Below are 15,422 nucleotides of genomic sequence, written 5' to 3' on the forward strand. Positions count from 1 at the left end.
CCTGGACTTTGGTCCCAGGTTTCAGGACAGCCCTGGGCGGTAGGTGTTAACGTTCTCAGTCTGCAGGTGAGTCACGGGCACAGCCAGGCTGACTTGCCTGCGGACACTTGTTCCCAATGCAAAGAAAGAACACTCGACCCACGGCTGCCTGACAGTTGGGCTGCTGCTTCCTCCCTGAGATGGAGGCCAGCTCTCCTCCACGTCTTACGAACACAGGCTGCCCCTGATTCAGGACCCTCCAACCCCCCACCCCCAGGAAGCTGGTGTCCCCATCCCAGTAGTACAGCCCAATTCTGAACCAGTCAGGCTGCATCCACAACAGAGATGGACCTGCTATATCTGACTTCAGTCTCCTGGGACACCATCAGGGCAAGAGACGTGGCTCGGGGGCTGCTTAGGCTGTTAGGGAGGGATCCTGGGTGACATCTGCACCCCAGCACCCTGTGGCAAGGACATCTCTGTGTTGGCACAACTTCCGGGGCTGGGGAAAAGGAGAAGAAACCAGCCAGTTCCTCGCCTCATCAGAAGCCTCTTCCCTCCAGGAAGGGGAAGCATTTGGCTCAAAGCTGAAGGGACTAAGGCACAGACAGGCCTCTGGTGGCCCCTGGCCCCATGTCTCAGAGGGACAAGTATGAGAGTGCAGGGTCCTCGCAGCTCCCCAACCTCCTTGGCCTCCTTAAGCCATATGGTTAGAGGGAGAGGGAGGGGATTCTGTTCCAGGGCCTCCTTACAGATTTATAAGGCAAAGGCCAGAGAGACTGGACACGGGGAATGAGGCAAGTGGTGAGGGGACCTTGAGGCCAGTCTCTGCTTCCACACCCCTTCCCTGTGCGTCACTGCCTTTCCCTAGGATGATGGTAGGACAGTGTTAGGTCCAAACCCAGCCCCACCAGGAGCCAACACAGGGTCACATTAGCCTTACACCTGCTGGTCCCCATCTGAGGGCTCCCTGCAGTCAGGGGGTGGCAGGGGCAGAGCCCCATTCCTGGAGTAGGGCTGGGCTCCTCCCCACTGAGCGTGGAGCAGAGGTCCGGAGAGGGACATGCTTGATGACACAGCCGGGGTAGGCAGAGTCCTGGCTGGGCCTGGGGACACTCAGCCCTGCAATCAGCAGGTCCTGTCCACACCCCAGCTGGCCAGGCAGTCAGTCCAAGGGGCCTTGGCATGCCTGACAGTCCTTTATGTCCTCAGGGATGTCCACAGGCTGGATGGTCATGGTGTAGAGGTGGAATGTCCCCTGCAGGTGGACACTGGCCACCTCAGCACAGCCTGGGCGTCTGTATTCTGAGTGACAGTGATGTGGATAGACATCGTGGGGCGGGGACTCCATCAGCACCCAAACACACAGCCTGTACAGGCTTCTGCCCTCTTCACTGACAGCAGTGGATCCCCATAGCTGTGAAGTCCATGCCCTTGGGGTTTTCTTTCATCAGTACTGGGGTCACATCTCTCAAGATGGTCGAGGATGTCCCCAGGACCAGGACGGAGGAGAGGAAAGTGCAGATGGTGGTCTGTTGGTCTATATATTTGTACTCTGGCTTGAAATATAAAGTATAGACTGTCACTGAACACCCTACCTCTGCAGAAAGTCTCCAATCACATGGATAGGTGCAGCTGGACCCCTGGGGGTTCTGCCGCTGGCTGGCGTCAAGGCTGTGTGCATGGCCGGACTGGTGATGCGTCAACTCCATTATGACATTTGTCACCACAGCACAGACAGATGTGATCAACGTGGCCTTTCCTCCCCGCCCGTCTCCCTCAGTTCATAGTCCCCAGAGATCAGCCACTCCACTGCCAGCACCGAAAGTATTCCAAGGGCAGAATTCTTGAGTGTTCTTGCAGTTTATAACAAGGACCTAACCTAGTCTTGTGGGCTGTGGAAGGTTTTAAGGGCTTCTGTACAATGTTCTTCTAAGCTCCCTTTCTCCTTTTTATAATAGTATCCTGATTTTTTTCCCTTTTCATCCACCCTTACTCCACTCCCCATCTAATTCAGTCTGGCCACGTGAGCTGATCAGGGTTTGAAAATGCATGTGAGGTTGCTTTGAACTCAATCTATGGCACTCATAAACAAGCAGTGGAAAGGACATTCACAAGATCAAAAACACAGGTGAGTCGATGGAGTTCTCAACAGACCTCCGCATGGGGCTATGCCCGCAGTTGGATGTCAACCCAGCTTGCGCAAGTGGAGAACCCACCAGTGTTAGTTAAGGTGGTCCCTAACTTCATATGGGAAGAAGGGGAAAAAAGAGAATTTCACGGTTACCAAAGGATAAAGGGGAGTGGGAAGGGATAACTTGGGAATTCATAAATTGTACCTCTTGGGGAGTGATGGAAACGTCAGCTATCTTGACTGTGGTAGTGGTTTCACTGGTGTCTACATCTATCAAAATTCATCAGATTGTACTTTTGAAATATGTATAGTTTACATATACATATGTATATGTATCACAATAAAGGTGTTTAAAAAAAAAAAAGAGAATTTCCCCAAAGTTCTACAAAAGGAGAACTACTAGTGGAAATTAGCCCTACCAAATACACAAACAATAAACTCTTGGTAAGTAAAACATTCCCATGTTTCCTTTATAACCTTGGCACTATTTTGGCATAGATGATTTAATTTAATTTTGTGAATACTTTGGTAATACAGTCACATGGTTGTTTTTTGGGGGTGAGTAATTAGGTTGGTTTGTTTGTTTATGGAGGGACTGGGGATTGAACCCAGGACCTCATGCATGCTAAGCACAGGCTCTGCCACTGAGCTATACCTTCCCCCTCCATTCACACGATTTAAACACCAAAAAACCTGTATGTTTGAAAACTTGTATCTTCCTCCCACTCCTCGTCATATGCCCCAGTGTTCCTCACCCCCCCCACACACACACAGTTCTTTTTTTTTCTTTTAGAGAAGCATTATGCATGTCAGAGCGGAAAATGTATTTTTCCTCTCCTTTCTTTAAAAAATAATTAATACTACACTCTATACATCCTCCTGTTCCTGGTTTCTTTTCACTTACAACTAGATTTTTGAGATCGTTCCCCATCAATACATAAAAAGCCTACCGATTCCCATTTGTACTTAGAAAGTAATCATTTTATATATGTCCCTTAATTAATTTTACCAGTCCCTACACCTGGACACTTGAATGGATTTCAATCTTCTGTTACTATCAGAAATGCTGAGACGGAAAAACCATCAAGACTGGGTTTATGGGGGACTTTCATAGCCAGTTTATCCTCTCACCACCAGTGCTGAAGAACGTCTGCTCCCCCGTTGTCTCACTGATACATATGTGCCCACATCCATATTAGCAAACTTTTGGAACCATGATCTGTTCTGACTATGTATTCATGCGCCCCCAAAACGTGTGATTTTTTTTTTTATCAACTTGAGATGTTCCTGCTTTTCTTTGTCGCCCAGGGGCCCCTGTTGTTTACATGATGTGTGATTTCCTGCATTTGGCCTGTTTCCCTTTCTCTGCTCGTATCTAGCTGTCTGCCTGCTCTAACATTCCCGTATTTGTCTCAATCAATTTGTCATTTCTCAGCTTAAAAGAGCTAGCCATAAATGATGAAGAAGAAGGAATTTCTGTGTTTGCTCCTCCAGATCATGTTCATAAAAACTTAATGTTTATTTGTATACCTTACTCAGTTGTTCAAGACATGAGAGTAAATTTGACTTCCTATAGGGGCAGGAAATAATGTGAATAAAAGAAATGCCCTGGGAGGGAAAACAGGGAGTTTTGGGGGCTGCAGAACCTGGGCTGGTCAGGTCCCTCCCATCTTCCCACTTTTTAAGATCAACCTAAATTCAATATTTTTAAAATAAAATTTTGAATTTTGAAGATTCTATGTGGACCAAATTAAAATGTCTGAAGGCAGATCGAACATGTAGCTTCCAACCTCTGATTTTAGCCATTTCCTCATCCTTGACAAAACTTACCAACCCTGTAATAATTTAAACACTTGAATAGCCCTTTCTGTGAATACCTCTAACACATTTTTCAAGGCTATATATATTATTTATACCTTTTTGCCATTGTCTTCAAAATAACTTAAAATTCTAACGAGATGAAATTCCTTTTATAGAAACATCGCCTTCATTTTAATAGGTACGTTGCCTTTTCTTAAGCATTTAAGCATTTTCAAAAGGGTGTGACGTCTTCATAATGCTCTGAGTAGCAAACCTAGCAAAGATGTAGAAACTTTCAATACAAAAGGGCTTGTGAAATAGGAATATGCTTCAGCTATGGCTGCAAAGATACCAGATGCTCATTTTGCTCCCATTGACTAATATAAATAAAATGTATGAATCTGGTGTCTTTGTATATGTAGTTAAGTGGTAGTTAACCTTTTCTATGATAATCTCAGCTAAAATCTGTATAGACTCTTAAATAGTTGTCTTTAATCGAATGCCTTTTGAATTAAGGGTAAAAATCACACAATAGTGGGCTATGAAAGAAAGCCATTGAAACTTTGTGCTACTCAACCATTTTCCAGCAGCAGAAAATGAGGTCTTGATAGGGAAAATACGTTTATCAAGTGTAAAGTCTAGTGCTAGGGCCAGGCTAGAATCAGCCTAGAACCCAGGTCTCTTGGCTCCTTTGATTCTTTTGTGTCTGAAAATACTTGCTGATATATCTATGTTTCTATAAAATACAAGCGTATGTCATTCATAATTTTTGGAAAGCTATTTGTTGAGATGCAAAAATTACTTTCTTGATTATAACGTTCTTTGATTATTCCATTTAAGTTTTTGGCTATACCCTCAAGGTGTTGGGGTCTTCTGGGTCTAAGAAGGGGAACAGTGGGAAGAAATCCCAGTTCTGGCAATTCTCCAGTCCTCTCTGCTATATACATCTGTGGATGAAAGACATTGCAAACCATGCTGTGGCCACCAAGTCGTAAGCCACTTACTGCCACCCGGGACTGTGAGTGGGGGGGACTCAGGATTCAGACAAGCAGGCAGCCTGGCCTCTGTAGCCACCCCTAACAGTGCCCCCTGAGGGGACTCAGGATGTGAAAGAGTAGGATACTGGCCCTAGACAGTGAGGTGCGTTTCAAAGGAATGATGCTGATAAGCCCAAAGCTTTGCACCTTCCCATACATAGAAAAGCACTCAATTCCTTAACTTAAGATGTCTGGTTTTCTTTAATTAGCAGTAATCTTTTGATCTTCTGACTTTTGATCTTTTGACTTCTGGTCTTTGTTGTAAAGCTCCTATATATCCTGGCTCCTCCCCTACCTCTTCAGAGCAGTCCCTCAGAGCGACCGGGGGGGGGGGGGGGGCTGTCATCCAAGCTTGAGGGGTTCAGAGATATCCACCGAATAAAATATAACTCTCAACTTTTAGGCTGTGCTTTTTATTTATTTCAACAAATTACTCAACAGAAGGCAGATACTTCTATGGAACGATGTCAGGATTCCTAAATCAAAATCATTTTCATTTCTAGTCCTTCTTAGGCTCAGAGTGGATTTCTTGTAATTCTTTGAGTTTACACTGCACTGTCATCGTGCCCCTTCATGAACATGGACACAACTAAACTGGGTACCTTTCAGGGCACTGTGACATGAGAGAGCAACTGAAACTGGCTTGGAGACACTGTGTGATAATACTGGTCAAGGACCTTCTTTGTCCCAGAAAATTGCTCGTTTCATCAGGGAAAGTCAAATAGAGATGAAATGTGGAAGTTATAAAAATCTTTTTGTTAAAGTTAATGAATCTCTTAAGCACATTTGAGACAACAGTGAGCAAAGCCTTGACAGGAAGGGCACAGATAAACCATGACCAGAGGTAGAAAATTGGAAGTGCAGTGCTCCCTGCTGGACATTGGTAACTATTCTGTTCTTGTGTCCCAATCTCGCCATCTCTCAAGCTCACTCTCCCACCTGCAAAATGATGCATCAGGATTTCTGTAACCATCTCAAAATGAGTGCATGAGATTCAAGCTTCATACCGCATCTCATGCACTCATTTTGTCTGAGTGAACTGTCATTGCACCCCATGCATGGGCTTCAGAGAGAGGAGCAGCGTCATTATGAGAGGTTTCCTACTGGTATATAAAAAATAGATACACAAGTTTATACTGTATAGCACAGGGAAATATATTAATATCTTGAGTAGCTCATGGTGAAAAAGAATATGAAAATGAATATATGTATATTCATGTATGACTGAAGCATTGTGCTGTAGACTAGAAATGGACACATTGTAAACTGACTATACCTCAATTAAAAAAAAAAAAAAAAAAAGAGGTTTCCTGTTGCTTGAACTATTTCCAGACAGGCTTGAGTGTTGTGGAGGATTGGCAGTTCCCCCACATGACAGTGTGAACAAAAAATACTGCCAACCAGATCAGTAAACAAAGAATGCTGGAACCATCAAGTCATCAGTGGCTGCCGCCACCCCCCAGGAAGACAAGCCTGCAGCCCGGCCTCTGCAGCCACTCACAATGGTGCCCCGAGAGGACACAGAATAAGAAAGGACAGGACACTGGCCCTAGATAGCTAGGTGCTTGTCAAAGGAATGAATTCAGTGAACCCAAATGTTTGCTTCCCCCCATACATAGAAAAACACTAAATTCTTTAACTTGAGATGCCTGGTTTTCTTTAGTTAACAAGTAATTTTTTATTGTTCCAGCTACCTGGTCTGTGTTGTAAAGCTCCTATATATCACGTCTCCCCCTCTACCTCTTTGGAGCAGTCCCTCAGAGCGATGTGAGAGATGTCATTCCGGGCTTGAGTCCTCAGAATTATCCACCAAATAAAACATAACTTTCAAATTTTAGGTTGTGCATTTATTTCAGTCAACAATAACCCTCGGAGCTATCTAGCTCTGGATTCCTGGAACCTGCATATGTTATACAGTAAAAGAGACTTTGCAGATGTGATCAAGTTAAGGGTCTTGAGAAGGGGAGATTATACTGGAATATCTGGATAGACCCTAAATACGATCACAGTGTCCCTCTAAAAGGGAGACAGAGGCAGATGTGATTAGACAGAAGAAGGAGTCAAAGCCTCCACTCAAGCAAGATGGCTTTTGAAGGGACTGTGAGCTACAGAGCACCAATGTGGCTCTAAGAAGCTAGAAAAGGCCAGGAAATAGATTCTTCCATAGAGACTCTGGAGTAAGGGTGGCCCTGTGAAACTGAGAGCAGCCCTCCAAACCGCATAAAGGTAAGGGTATAAATGTGTGTTTTTTAAAGCTACCAAGTTTGTAATAATTTGTTACAGCAATCAAAGGAAATGAATACACAGGGTATCCTAGTTTTCAAAATAAAAAATCTCCACCTCATCTTCCCCTTTCCTCTTTTCTCATTCTCATTCTAGGAACCAGAGAAGGAGTTTTCAAAGGAGAGAATGAACAGGAGAATATAATTATTAATGTAGAAAGATCCTTGCAAGCAGGGGATTTAGTCACCATTTTTATAATTCCATGTACCTCAGAAGTGACATCATGGTGGGAGTGTCAGACAGTGAAATGAGCATGTGCTGCAAATTTACTTGATTGAATATATTTAGATTTTCTATTGAAAAGCTATGACTGAATATACATGGAGAGGACACCGAGGAGAAGAATTTCATTTGAAAATGTCTTGAGAGCACAGGGAGACACAGTGACTCCTGACTTTGTCACTATTTGACGTTTGAAAGAATATTAATGACTATTTACTGCTTGATCTTGGGAGATGTGCTTCACAAATAATACCCATTTCATAGGAATATTATGAGGATGATATGAGTGTGATGGTTAATTTTAAGTGTCAGCTTGGCTTGGCCATAGGGTACCCAAATATTTGGTCAAACATTATTCTGGATATTTCTGTGAGAATGCTTTAGATGGGATTAACATTTAAAACAGTGATCTTTGCATAAAAGAGATTGCCCTCTGTCAGTGTGGGTGGGCTCCATCCAACCAGCTAATGGCCTGAGAAGGAAAAAAGACTTGCTTCCCTTGAGCAAAAAAGAAATTTAGGTGCAGCCATTATGGAAAATAGTATGGGATTCCTCAAAACACTAAAAATAGACTTACTATATGATTCAGCAATCCCACTCCTGGGCATATATCCAGAGGGAATCTTAATTCAAAAAGATACAGACACCCCAATGTTCATAGCAACACTATTTACAATAGCCAAGACATGGAAGCAACCTAAATGCCCATTGACAGATGATTGGATAAAGAAGTAGTAGTATATTTATACCACGGAATACTACTCGGCCATAAAAAAGATTAATGCCATTTGCAGCAACTTGGATGGACCTGGAGAATGTCACTCTAAGTGAAGTAAGCCAGAAAGAGAAAGAAAAATACCATATGATATCATTCATATGTGGAATCTAAAAAAAAAAAAAAAAAAGAAAGAAAAGAAAAGAAAAAAGAGGACACTAATGAACTCATCTACAAAACAGAAATAGACTCGCAGACAGAGTAAACAATTTTACGGTTACTGGGGGAAAGGGGGTGAAAAGGGATAAATTTGGGAGTTTGAGATTTGTAAATGTTAACCACTATATATAAAAACAGATCAAAAACAAATTTCTTCTGTATAGCACAGTGATTCAATATCTTGTAATAACCTATAATGAAAAATAATATGAAAATGAATATATATACACACACACACACACACACACGACTGGGACATGATGCTGTACACCAGAAATTGACACAGAGTAACTGACTATACGTCAATTAAAAAAAAAAAAAAGAATTCTCCAGCAGACTGCGTCCAGACTTCATCTGCAACATCAGCTCTTTCTAGTTCTATAGCAGATGGCCTTCAGGCTCAAACTGGCACATCAGCTCTCCTGGGTCTCCAGATTGCCGGCCACTCCTGCAGAATTTGGAAGTGCCAGCCTCCATAATCGCATGATCCAATTCCTTATAATCAATCTCTCTTTCCTCTCCCCGCCACATCCTGTTGATTCTGTTTCTCTGGAGAACTCTGACTAATACAATGAGGTAATATTATCAGCCTTATTTTACAGATAGGGGAACTAAGGCTTAGAGAGGACACAGGGACATCTTGTAGTAGAGAGAGGATTCAAGTCTGGATGTGTCTGGCTTCAGAACCTGGGCACTTACCCACTTTTGTCTTTTGCCATATGAAAAAGGGAAATATAAGAGAAATGGTAACTCCAGAGTCACATGGCCAGTAAATCCAGACTTGCTGTTCTGTCTTCCATCCTGGCTCAAATTCCATTGCACAGTCTTTTATGTCTTGCTATCGTGTTCCTTTTTGTTATTTCTTTGCATTCAGCTAGAACCAGGGGTGCCAATTCAGTAAGGAATTTCCCAGCGTAGAGCAGCAGAGACAATCCAATCGGCCCCTGAGTGATAAGGACCATGTTTTGTGATTGACTGAATCCTCTAGGAAAAAGCCCCCATCTGTGTCCTGTTTCATCTGTATGAACAAACACAGTGGAAGTTGCTCTCAGACAGTTCGGGGGGATGTGTGGCCTCTGTGAGGTTATCAACCAAATGATATATTTGGTTTACAAATCAAGGTATCTGTAGAAACCAATTTGTCAGACTAATAAATTCAACCCTAAGTCAAAAGGCCTTCAAGAGAATTGGAGTTTTGAATTCTTATTTTTAAATGTTTCATCTCCAGCCCTGGAAGGAAAAGCCCTTTTCGCCCCCTCAAGGGTAAGATTGTCTCATTCCTGTGATTCATACTCATCTTTTAAAATACAAGGCTTTTTCACAGTTCTTTCCTTTTTGAAAGTGGGTGTCTTTTTATCTCAGATTTAAACAATAACTGCATATCCCCAGTGCTTGGCTATTTCTGGAAATCTATTTAATTTCACAAGTTGCCAAAGCATACAGACTTGCACAATTTCCATATTAATAATATTATCTCTACCTGAAATTTAAATTTAGATAAATATAGGCCAATGCCTGGAACATTCTGAGTTTTGAACACTACTCCTTTGTGGAAGGAATACCCATTGGACCAAAATGCTTTTTTTTTTTCAGACCTATTTGGGGAATATAAAGTAGAGAATAGAAAGCTTGAAAATTGCCCCCTTCCCCACTGCTTTGGGTTTGTTAGAGAAATTAAAGAGCAGAATCAATAAATGGCTAAACTGAGAAAATAGTAAGAAATTCATTTTGGGTAAAGATCTGCGAGGTCTGCAAGGTCTCAAAGAAGGAGCTGAGGGCCACCAAATTACTTTGGGATCTGTGGCTTTTTTTCCTGCCTCAATTGCCTCACCTCATTTTTTTTTTTTAACTTTTTAAAAAATTGAGTTATAGTCATTTTACAATGCTGTGTCACATTCCAGTGTGGAGCACAATTTTTCAGCTATACATGAACTTACATAGATTCATTGTCAACATTTTTTTCCGCTGTGAGCTACCACAAGATCTTGTATATATTTCCCTGTGCTCTACAGTATAATCTTGTTTATCTATTCTACATTTTGAAATCCCAGTCTGTCCCTTCCCAACCTCTTCCACCTGGCAACCACAAGTTTGTATTCTATGTCTATGAGTCTGTTTCTTTTTGTATTTATGTTCTTTTTTTTTTTTTTTTTTTAGATTCCACATATGAGCAATCTCCTGTGGTACTTTTCTTTCTCTTTCTGGCTTACTTCACTTAGAATGACCTTCTCCAGGAACATCCATGTTGCTGCAAATGGCGTTATGTTGTCATTTTTATGACTGAATAGTATTCCATTGTATAAATATATCACATCTTCTTTATCCAGTCATCTGTTGAGGAAAACTGGACAGCAGCATGTAAATCAATGAAGCTAGAACATTCCCTTACACCATACACAAAAATAAACTCAAAACAGATCAAAGACTTAAACATAAAAGAAGATACAATAAATCTCCTAGAAGAAAATATAGGCAAAACATTACCTCACATACATCTCAAAAATGTTCTCCTAGGGCAGTCTACCCAAGCAATAGAAATAAAAGCAAGAATAAACAAATGGGACCTAATGAAACTTACAAGCTTCTGCACAGCACAGGAAACCATCACCTAAAATTCTTAACAGGATCAACTATTTTTATCCACCGTGTCTTAACCCAGATCACAAGCGTTTAGCCATTGACTTCTTTATTCCTTTAAAGAAAAAAGGATGCATTACTTGTCTAGAAGCTCATTTCTTTTCTGTTAGAGAGCAATTTACTTCTCAGAGAAGACATATTAGTGTTTTGAAAAAGCATTTGCTTCTCACCTTGATGGGATCTCATGGACAGCAGATAGATAAGATCATTTGCAGTCATTTCAAATTCCTACTCTACAATTTATTAATAGGTACAGATTCTGTTCACCAAATTCCAAATCTGCACTCAATTTCAAACTGTGTATGATGGTTTTTCCTACACCATCAAGCAAGTTTCTGACACCAGCTGGATGCATTACAATTCAATGCAATTCTGACTATCTACCTGGAAATAGCATCAGATTCCATAGGTGAAGGGCTCAGTTCCACAAGGCCTCCCTCCATTCCAGATGCCAACTGCAAGCCCAGGTTTGTCACATGTGCTTCTGACCAACTAACTATAAATCAGAGGATCTCATGACTCTCTTTTTGGGTTTGACTAATTTGCTGGAGTGGCTCGCCTAACTCAGGAAATCCATTTACTCCATAAATTTGCTATTTGTTGCATGGATCAGCAGTCAGATGAAGCGATACATGGGGTGAGGAAACAAAGGAGCTTCTGTCCTCATGGAGCTTAGGGTCTGGCATGGTGGCATGTAGAAGCATTCTGACTCACCAACCTGGAAGCTGGAAGCAACCAATTTGGAAGCTCTCCAAATTCAGTCATTTTGCATTTTTATGAAGGCTTCATTACAAAGGCACTATTGATTAAATCACTGGCCATTGGCAATTGACTCAACCTCCAGCCCCTCTCTTCTTCCTGAAGGTAAGGGTGAAAGGAAGCAGGACCTGTGACCCCCATCCCCCACCCCTTATTTATAGAAAAGCTTAAGTCTCCCAGGCCTCCCTGAGTCCTAGAAGGACAGGCTCAAGCAGCTGATCAGGACAAGCCTGAAGGCCCTGGGGGATGGCAACTCTGACCATTTATCCCAACGATTAGCTGAGATTTATGCCTTCATTTCCCTTTAAGACTTGGCTGAACAGAATCTTTGGTGGTGATTTTTTTGAGGGGGGTGCTGGGTCCACTAAATTAAAGGCATTCTGATTAAAAACAACTTTCCTTTTTGCTACCAAGGCTATTGCCCCCAGGATCCTACCCCTTCCCCTCCCTCATGTACAAACCAATTACTCTTATCTAAATCTCAGGAGGCAGCTGCTGAGAAGAAGCAAGAACTGGTTAGAATCAATGGAGTCCAAGATGGTGGAGGGTCTGCCCTCCAATGGTCCCCGAGGCTCACTGTAGTGTATTAGCATGCTAAATGACACACCTGTCAGCACCATGACATTGATAATTGCCTTGACAACAACTGGAAAAGCCCACACAAAGACTGAACACCTCAAACAAGGACTGATTGTCTCCATCACACCCAGAAGGAGGACATGATGGTGGAAGCCTCCTGTAAGAGCCCACATGGCCCCATCTGGGCCGAAGCTGTCCCTACCTGCCATCTCGGCTGATGAACCTCCACCTGAGCACTTCCTTCCATTTCCCCTTCTGAGCAGTAAAGCAGCTGTTTACTTTGTCCCTCTGTCTCTGTGCTCAAATTCTTTCACAGCTGGTAGCAAGAAATCCACACTTTGGTTGGCTTCCTAATTTAGGGGTCCCTCCATCCACTACCAAGGGGAGTGGGACTGAATGTTCCAACCCTCTAATCACATGTTTGGTTGTCCTGGCAACCAGCCCCCATCCTTAGTGTCTTCCAACAGTCGACTTATGAACATAAACTCAGATGTGACTGAAAGGGGTTTGTTATGAATATTAAGACACTTTTATTACTCTGATCACTTAAGGAATTCCAGGAGTTTTAGGACCTCTGTGTCAGAAACAGGGATGAAGACCCAATCTACATTTCTCATTATTATTCACAATATCACACCAGCTTCTTCCTTGTTTATTTCTATGATTTCCTTCTGTTTGAGTCCTTTAATTAAGAACGTGGTCCACTGAAAGAAAACCCACCAGCTCTGACAGCACTAGAATTAATCTTTATCCAGAAAGGTCCAGTGGACACGGACTGTGAAAGTGACACTGAGCCAGGAAGGAAAGGGGCAGGGTACAGCCGCTTAAGAAATGACATAGCGATTCACACCAAGGTAGTGGAAAATTCAACCCCCAGGAGGCCTCGAGGCCCAATATGGTGGGAGATTTGACTTCTAGGAGACCTTGCGCTTCATCGTATGCCCGCTGTAGCAAGTTAGCAAAGCAAGTGGCACACCCCCCGGCACTGCGACAGTTCCAAGGCTGGGCCATAAAAGGTCCGAAAGTGGGCAGTGGCCCACTTCCTGGGGATCCCTACCTCTTCCCCAAAGCAGTTGGAATAATCGTCTCACCTGTTAGTGTATGACGTTACCAAGCGCACAGAAACTAACAGCCCCACACCTCATGGCTGCTCTCCCCTCTGAGCGAGACTGCCCGCACTCTGTCTCTGGAGTGTGGATCTACTTTTACTTTAAACTGAGCACCCAACCCCCTTACCTCTTGGCCTTTCTCTTGCCTTCTAAACCAGCCTGCACTCTGTCTTTGGAGTATATATCTCTCTGAATAAATCTACCTTTACTCAACTGTAACTCCCTCTTGAATTCTTTCCTGCATGAAGCCAAGGACCCACACTTGGCGGGGCACATCCCAGGGACTCAACTCCGACCTGGGACATGGCCATCCTCTCAACCCACATTAATTTTCCTATATCAAAACTAGCCCTAAATGCCTATTATAATCATTTGGTGGTTTTCAAGATTTCACATTTAACCAATTAAGTTCTGCTTCTCAGTTTCTTCCTTAGATTTGTGTGCTGATTTGTTCACTTCCCCCCCTGGATTTCTTTCCTGAGTATAAGTTCCCAATTATTGACCCTGTTAGAGAAGGCAGATAGCTAGATATGAGCAGAGACAGTGGGACACAGACAACATGGCAGAAATTGGGCAGAAAGGAGGGGCACAAGCCAAATGCAGGAAATCATACATCACGTAAGCACCAGGGGCCCCTGGGCAGAGAAGGAAAAGCAGGAAACTCTGGGCTGATAAGTCACATCTTTGGGGGTGATAAGTGGCCAACAAAGAAAGGTGGGAAAAGGCAGGAATCCCCAGTGTCTGAATGTAACCATTTGCTCATTATGCCCTCTTTTCAATAAAATTAGCCTTGCAGATCAGAAGTACCCATCATGCACTGGCACCATGACACTTCCGATTCAGACTAAAAAAGGACAAAAATCCCTCCTCTCTTCTGGAAGGTGGAGTTGGGATGAAAATCAGGGAATATGACCCCAGGCCCTTCCTCCCTAATGAATATTCCACCCATTCATTTTTACACCCTATGTAACCAGCTTGCCAAAGAAACTCAGGGCAGCCGCTCCCCTGAGCCCGTCCGCTCTCCCCTTGAGAGTGTACTATCCATCTTTTAATAAATCCTCACTTTACTTTTTTAACCACTATGTCTTGTTTCTGAATTCTTTTGGGGATGGGACAAGAACCTGGAAAACCAGTAACATCCACCGACATCGACCCTACATTGTATCTTCCCATCTCATTCCCTATGTGAGAAGAGAATTTCTATGTGTGTCTTTGATAAACAGAATAGGCACAAAATATTTGAGGACTGAAGCAGTGAGTGGACTGATCATTTTAAAACATTATGGCTAGTTAAGGGAAGAGGACTTGGAGAGGAAAATTGAGAGGGAGAAAGTGACAGGGTAATAAGGGTGAGACACGACTATCAACGTGAATGTGATGTAGGTCTTGCCCCCAGTCAATTTGCAGCTCAGTAGGTGGGGTAAGTTCCAAATATTTAAAATCCTGAAGCCCTTTTGTGTGTATCATCTTTTATTCAGTAATCCTACATTGGACAGAGAAAGTGAAAGAGATAATGATTATCCTTAAGGGGTTTAGTATTTTATTGGGGCAGTATTTTGAAACATTAGTGAGTGTATTGAAAGTGGTTGAAGCTTTCAAGAAGTTAGGAATTCTTTTTGTTAATTAATTAGTGAACAATCACATGAGAGATTCAATGTTGGATGCTGAGGATACTGGGTGGTTCTTGGAATTCTGATCATCTCTTCCTGTGGTGGCAGGCTCATATTCAATTTAGGTAATCTGGTGAGAAGATCAATGTGTTAGGCAGAGAATAATTATTTTTCTTTTAAAAGGAGAGAGCTTCAAGCTGCTTTAGATTTAAGAATAAAGAGAAAATCTGCTTAAATTAGTTTTTGTTCTGAGAAGAATTGTTTGCACAGCCTTACAAATGCAAATATCAGGCAAGTAAACCTTGAAAGAAAGATACAATGGGCATGTAAATGTCTTGA

General features: G+C 42.6%; 1 pseudogene; it reads right to left on the bottom strand.

The window, feature by feature from the left end:
- Positions 1 to 1,144: 1,144 nt before the first annotated feature.
- On the bottom strand, positions 1,145 to 14,622 carry LOC116149243 (proton-coupled zinc antiporter SLC30A2-like; annotated as a pseudogene).
- Between the last annotated feature and the right edge of the window lie 800 nt (positions 14,623 to 15,422).

The sequence above is a fragment of the Camelus dromedarius genome, chromosome 22 (genome assembly GCF_036321535.1).
Source record: "Camelus dromedarius isolate mCamDro1 chromosome 22, mCamDro1.pat, whole genome shotgun sequence".
Classification (NCBI taxonomy): domain Eukaryota; kingdom Metazoa; phylum Chordata; class Mammalia; order Artiodactyla; family Camelidae; genus Camelus; species Camelus dromedarius.